This window comes from Triticum urartu, chromosome 7 (assembly GCF_003073215.2).
Source record: "Triticum urartu cultivar G1812 chromosome 7, Tu2.1, whole genome shotgun sequence".
NCBI lineage: Eukaryota > Viridiplantae > Streptophyta > Magnoliopsida > Poales > Poaceae > Triticum > Triticum urartu.
The window spans coordinates 516,006,243-516,014,273 of record NC_053028.1 but is presented as its reverse complement, the minus strand read 5'-3'; positions in this window follow the sequence as shown (position 1 = coordinate 516,014,273).

Genomic DNA, 8,031 nt, shown 5'->3' with positions numbered 1-8,031 from the left:
ATATGATGATGGGGGTTATGTGGAAAAGACAGAAAAGAGAGAAAGTCTCGCATCGACGCGGCTAATCAGTGGGCTAGGGAGATGCCCATAAATTGATGTCAATGCAAGGAGTAGGGATTGCCATGCAACGAATGCACTAGAGCTATAAATCTATGAAAGCTCAATAAAAGAAACTAAGTGGGTGTGCATCCAACTTGCTTGCTCACATATACAAGCCAAGTTCTATAATGAAAAATTCCCACTAGTATATGAAAGTGACAAAACAAGAGACTCTGTATCATAAAGATCATGGTGCTACTTTGAAGCACAAGTGTGGAAAAAAGGATAGTAGCATTGCCCCTTTATATATATATGAATGCTCTATTAATGATGATCATCACACTTCTATTTATTTACAACTCAATGATTACAACTCGATACTAGAAAAAAGTATGACTCTATATGAATGCCTCCGACGGTGTACCTGGAAGGGCAATGAATCAAGAGTGACATGTATGAAAAATTATGAACGGTGGCTTTGCCACAAATACGATGTCAACTACATGATCATGCAAGGAAATATGACAATGATGATGTGTTTCATGATAAATGGAACGGTGGAAAGTTGCATGGCAATATATCTCGGAATGGCTATGGAAATGCCATAATAGGTAGGTATGGTGGCTGTTTTGAGGAAGATATAAGGAGGTTTATGTGTGACAGAGTGTATCATCTCACAGGGTTTGGATGCACCGGCAAAGTTTGCACCAACTCTCAAGGTGAGAAAGGGCAATGGACGGTACCGAAGAGGCTAGCAATGATGGAAGGGTGAGAGTGCATATAATCCATGGACTCAACACTAGTCATAAAGAACTCACATACTTATTGCAAAAATCTACAAGTCATCAAAAACCAAGCATTACGCGCATGCTCCTAGGGCGATAGATTGGTAGGAAAAGACCATCGCTCATCCCCGACCGCCACTCATAAGGAAGACAATCAAATAGCACCTCATGTTTCAAATTTGTTACACAACGGTCACCATACGTGCATGCTACGGGAATTGCAAACTTCAAAACAAGTATTTCTTAAATTCTCAACTACTTAACTAGAACACTCTAATATTACCACCTTTATATCTCAAAACAATTATCAAGTATCAAACTTCTCCTAGTACTCAATGCACTTTTTATGGAAGTTTTTATTATACCGATCTTGGATGCCTATCATGTTAGGACTAAATTCATAACCAAAAAAAACTACCATGCTGTTCTAAGGGACTCTCAAAATAATATAAGTGAAGCATGAGAGATCAATAATTTCTATAAAATAAAACCACCACCGTGCTCTAAAAGATATAAGCGGACCACTAGAGCAAAATTATCTATCTCAAAAGGTATAAGTGAAGCACATAGAGTATTATAATAAATTCTGATTCATGTGTGTCTCTCCCAAAAGGTGTGTACAGCAAGGATGATTGTGGTAAACTAAAAAGCAAAGACTCAAATCATACAAGACGCTCCAAGCAAAACACATATCATGTGGTGAATAAAAATATAGCTCCAAGTAAAGTTACCGATGGACGAAGACGAAAGAGGGGTTGCCTTCCGGGGCATCCCCAAGCTTAGGCTTTCGGTTGTCCTTGGATTTTACCTTGGGGTGCCTTGGGAATCCCCAAGCTTAGGCTCTTGCCACTCCTTGTTCCATAATCCATCAAATCTTTACCCAAAACTTGAAAACTTCACAACACAAAACTTAAAAGAAAATCTCGTGAGCTCCGTTAGTAAAAGAAAACAAACCACCACTTCAAGGTAATGTAATGAAAACATTATTTATTTATATTGGTGTTAAACCTACTGTATTCTAACTTTTCTATGGTTCATAAACTCTATTACTAGCCATAGATTCATCAAAATAAGCAAACAACACGCGAAAAACAGAATCTGTCAAAAACAGAACAGTCTGTAGTAATCTGTAGGCTTCAAATACTTCTGAACCCCAAAAATTCTAAAATAAATTGCTGGACGTGAGAAATTTATCTATTAATCATATGCAAAAAGATTTAACTAAATATCACTCTCTAGTAAAAAAATGGCAGCAAATCTCGTGAGCGCTAAAGTTTATGTTTTTACAGCAAGATCGCAAAGACTTCCCCCAAGTCTTCCCAAAGGTTCTACTTGGGACAAACACTAATTAAAAGTATAAAACCACATCTAAACAGAGGCTAGATGAATATTTATTACTAAACAGAACCAAAAAGCAAAAAAACAAAAATAAAATTGGGTTACCTCCCAACAAGCGCTATCGTTTAACGTCCCTAGCTAGGCATAAAAGCAAGGATAGATCTAGGTATTATCATCTTTGGTATGCAATCCATAAGTGGCTCTCATAATAGATTCATAAGGTAATTTAATTTTATTTCTAGGAAAGTGTTCCGTGCCCTTCCTTAACAGAAATTGGAATCTAATATTCACTTCTTTCATATCAATAATTGCACCCATCGTTCTAAGAAAAGGTATACCAAGAATAATAGGACATGAAGGATTGCAATCAATATCAAGAACAATGAAATCTACAGGCACATAATTCCTATTAGCAACAATAAGAACATCATTAATTCTTACCATAGGTTCCTTAATGGTGGAATCCGCAAGATGCAAGTTTAAAGAACAATAATCAAATTCACGAAAACCTAGCAAATCACACAAAGTTTTAGGAATCATGGAAACACTAGCACCCAAATCACATAAAGCAAAGCATTCATGATTTTTAATTTTAATTTTAATAGTAGTTTCCCACTCGATCATATTGAAGTTTTCTTGGGATAGAAACTCCCAATTCAAGCTTCTCTTCATAAGATTGCATTAAAGCATCAACGATATGTTTAGTAAAAGCTTTATTTTGACTATAAGCATGTAGAGAATTTAGCACGGATTGCAACAAGGAAATACAATCTATCAAAGAGCAATTATCATAATTAAATTCCTTGAAATCCAAGATAGTGGGTTAATTGCTATGTAAAGTTTTGACCTCACCAATCCCACTTTAATCAATTTTTGCATCAAGCTCTAAAAACTCCGAATCATTGGGACGCCTTCTAACTAAAGTTGACTCATCTCCAGTCCCATTATTATCAAGATTCATATTGCAAAACAAAGATTTAATAGGGGACACATCAATAACTTTTAGATCTTCATCATTATTATCATGGAAACTAGAAGAACACGCTTTCACAAAGCAAACTTTTTTTCACGCATCCTAGCGGTTCTTTCTTTGCACTCGTCAATTGAAATTCTCATAGCTTTGAGAGACTCATTGATTTAATGATTAGGTGGAATAGACATAAGTTTGAAAGAATCAACATCAAGAGAAATTCCATCCATGTTCCTAGCCAACTCATCAATCTTAGACAATTTTTCTTCAATCAAAGCATTGAAACTCTTTTGTGAACTAATAAATTCTTTAATATTAGATTCAAAATTAGAGGGAATATTATTATAATTTCCATAAGAATTGTTGTAGGAATTACCATAATTATTAGAGGAATTACTAGGAAACAGCCTAGGATTAAAGTTACCTCTAGACGCGTTATTACCAAAATTGCTCCTACCAACAAAATTCACATCCATAGATTCATTATTATTCTCAATCAAGGTAGACAAAGGCATATCATTAGGATCAGAAGAAACACTCTTATTAGCAAACAATTTCATAAGCTCATCCATCTTTCCACTCAAAACATTGATTTCTTCTATAGCATGCACCTTTTTATTAGTAGATCTTTTAGTGTGCCATTGACAATAATTAACCATAATATTATCTAGGAGTTTAGTAGCTTCTCCTAAAGTGATTTACATAAAAGTGCCTCCCGCAGCCGAATCTAAAAGATTTCTAGAAGCAAAGTTCAATCCGGCATAAATTTTTTGTATAATCATCCAAAGATTCAAACCATGTGTAGGGCAATTACGTATCATTAATTTATCCTCTCCCAAGCTTGTGCAACATGTTCATGATCAAGTTGTTTAAAATTCATAATATAGTTTCTAAGAGTGATGATCTTAGCGGGAGGAAAATACTTAGAGATAAAAGCATCTTTGCACTTATTCCATGAATCGATACTATTTCTAGGCAAAGATGAAAACTAAGTTTTAGCACGATCTCTAAGAGAAAACAGGAATAGCTTCAGTTTAACAATATCATCATCCACATCTTTCTTATTTTTCATATCACACAAATCAACAAAGTTGTTTAGATGGGTAGCCATATCTTCACTAGGAAGGCCGGAAAATGGATCTTTCATGACAAGATTCAGCAAAGCAGCATTAATTTCACAAGATTCAGCATCGGTAAGAGGAGCAATTGGAGTGCTAATAGAATCATTATTGTTGGTATTGGAAAAATCACACAATTTAGTATTATCTTGAGCCATCGTAACAAGCAAGCAATCCAACACACAAGAAAACAAGAAACAAGCAAAAAGAGGCGAACTGGAGATGAGAAGGGGAACGGAAAAAGAGGGTGAATAAAATGGCAAGGGTGAAGTTGGGCAGAGGAAAATGAGAGGCAAATGACAAATAATGTAATGCGAGGGATAAGAGTTTGTGATGGGTACTTGGTATGTCTTGACTTGTGTGTAGACTCCCCGGTAACGGCGCTAGAAATCCTTCTTGCTACCTCTTGAGCACTGCGTTGGTTTTCCCTTGAAGAGGAAAGGGTGATGCAGCAAAGTAACGTAAGTATTTCCCTCAGTTTTTGAGAACCAAGGTATCAATCCAGTAGGAGGCCACACGCAAGTCCCTCGTACCTACACAAACAAATAAGAACCTCGCAACCAACGTGATAAAGGGATTGTCAATCCCTTCACGGTTACTTACGAGAGTGAGATCTAATAGAGATAATAATAATAAGATAAATATTTTTGGTATTTTTATGATATATATTGAAAGTAAAGATTGCAAAATAAAATAGATTGGAAACTTATATGATGGAAAATAGACCTGGGGCCATAAGTTTCACTAGTGGCTTCTCTCAAGATAGCATAAGTATTACGGTGGGTGAACAAATTACTATCGAGCAATTGATAGAAAAGTGAATAATTATGAGAATATCTAGGCATGATCATGTATATAGGCATCATGTCCTTGACAAGTAGACCGACTCCTGCCTGCATCTACTACTATTACTCCACACATCAACCGTTATCCAGCATGCATCTAGAGTATTAAGTTCATAAGAACAGAGTAATGCATTAGGTAAGATGACATGATGTAGAGGGATAAACTCTTGCAATATGATATAATCCCCATATTTTTATCCTCATTGGCAACAATACAATACGTGTCGTTTCCGTTTCTGTCACTGGGATCGAGCATCGCAAGATTGAACCCAAAGCTAAGCACTTCTCCCATTGCAAGAAAGATCAATCTAGTAGGCCAAACCAAACTGATAATTCGAAGAGACTTGCAAAGATAACAAATCATGCATAAAAGATTTCAGAGAAGAATCAAATATTGTTCATAGATAGACTTGATCATAAACCCACAATTCATCGGATCTCGACAAACACACCGCAAAAAGAGTTACATTGAATAGATCTTCAAGAAGATCGAGGAGAACTTTGTATTGAGATCCAAAGGGAGAGAAGAAGCCATCTAGCTAATAACTATGGACCCGAAGGTCTGAAGTAAACTACTCACACATCATTGGAGGGGCCATAGAGTTGATGTAGAGGCCCTCCGTGATTGTTTCCCCCTCCGACGGAGCTCCGGAAAAGGCCCCAAGATGGGATCTCTTGGGTACAGAAGGTTGCGGCGGTGGAAATAGGGTTTCCTGGTGCTCCTGGATGTTTTCAGGGTATATGAGTATATAAAGGAGGAAGAAGTAGGTCGGTTGAGCCATGAGGGGGGAGGGCCGCCCAGGGGGTTAGGCGTGCCCCTGCCTCGTGGACTCCTCGTTCGTTTCTTGACGTCCACTCCAAGTCCTGTGGATCACGTTTGTTCCAAAAATCACATTCCCGAAGGTTTCGTTCCGTTTGATATCCCTTTTCTACGAAACACTGAAATAGGCAAAAAAATAGCAATTTGCACTGGGCCTTGTGTTAATAGGTTAGTCCCAAAAATAATATAAAAGTGTAAAATAAAGCCCATGAACATCCAAAACAGATAATGTAATAGCATGGAACAATCAAAAATTATAGATACGTTGAAGACGTATCAAGCGGTAATCATTAGTGAACTGCTTTGGAAAGGCCTGAAAACAAGGATGTGCATAAATATCTTCTCTATATTGGAAATGGGGCAAAGGAATAAAAAAAGGCAAGGTATAATAGTTAGTACCATCTTGTAGTTAACTGATGTCTTCTCCATTGTGCAGACAAAGATCTTGTTGTTTTTTGTCGCTAATTTCTTTATCCTAACAATCTTTCTGAGTTTCTTGACTTGACTGATATTCATAGACAACTCATTTCCCCATATGTAAAAAGGGTCAAACAGTGGGTCAAAACCTCTGACAGTAGGACCTACATGTGCAAGACCAAATTTTTAAAAACCTAAATATTAGAATGGTTCCTACAATTGCACAATAATGTGCTATTAGACAACGGACCATGCACATGCTAACCTCGATTATAAACCTCAGTGTTTCCCATTGTTTCCCTGCAACACATATAAGGTAGTTAGTCATCAGGTTAAGTAAGGGTTCACATCCTATCAGTAAAATATGTTGATGAAAAATAAGCACATTGCAGATTCATCAGATTAGTTCAAGCCACATGGAAAACCCATTTATCCAAACCAAGCATGATTCAGAACTAGGAAGTATTGATCTTGTATATGTTTCTCATGTATATGTTTCTCACATGAACAACAATACAAAATTCTACCCACGACAATGGGACATTGCATTGCAGAATTGAACCAAGCAGTTAATTAGACACCACAACAAATGAACCAAACATTAACTGAGCACCACGTTGCACAATATAGCATACTCCTAATAGAAGATCAGACAGTTAACCAAACCAAGCATGCTTAACAATTTGGAAATATAGCAATTGTATTTGTTTCTTATGTATTTAGTACATCCAAATTCAATTTATTCCTCACATGGTATACAATAACAGAATGCACCCACAACAATTGAACATCGCATTGCAGAATTGAACCAAACAGTTAACTAAACACCACAACAAATGAAACAAACGTTAACTGAGCACCACATTGCACAATATAACATACTCTTAATAGAAGATCAGATAGTTAACCAAACCAAGCATGCTTAACAACTTGGAAATATAGCAATTGTATTTGTTTCTCATGTATTTAGTACAGCCAAATTCGATTTACTTCTCACGTGGTATACAATAACAGAATGCACCCACAACTATTGAACATCACATTGCAGAATTGAACCAAACTACTAACTAAACACCACAACAAATGAACCAAACGTTAACTGAGCACCACATTGCATAATGTATAACCAAACCAAGCATGCTTGACAACTTGGAAATATAGCAATTGTATTTGTTTCTCGTGTATTTTGTAAAGATAAATTTGATTTATTTTTGACATGGAAGACAATACAAAATTGTAGCCTAAAGAATTGAACATCAAATTTGCATAATTGAACCAAACAATTAACTGAAGACGACAACTATTAACCAAACAGTTAATAAGTGAGCACCACACTGCACGACATATAGAACTTATATATATACACTAGAGCAACAAATTGCATGGTAAAATTAGATAGCACAATTCACTAGAATTTGTTAAGAAAAGGCAGGAGCAGCACATGCAACAGGTAAACCGAGCATGCTTAATCGGCGTAGCTAGCAAATGGCATGGTGCTCCTCCAAGATCAAGGGGTCGGCACGAATGGCAGCCATCATAACCTTTTTCGCGCATGCGGCCGCAATTTGTTTCTCCACTGCCAAATGCTCCTTGAGCTCCTGGCTATACTGCGTGCACCATGGCTTAGGGCGGCACTTATTTGGTTGAGGGGTCGGTGATTTGGTTGGAAGGTGTCGCGCCGGCGGTCGAGGCATGAGGG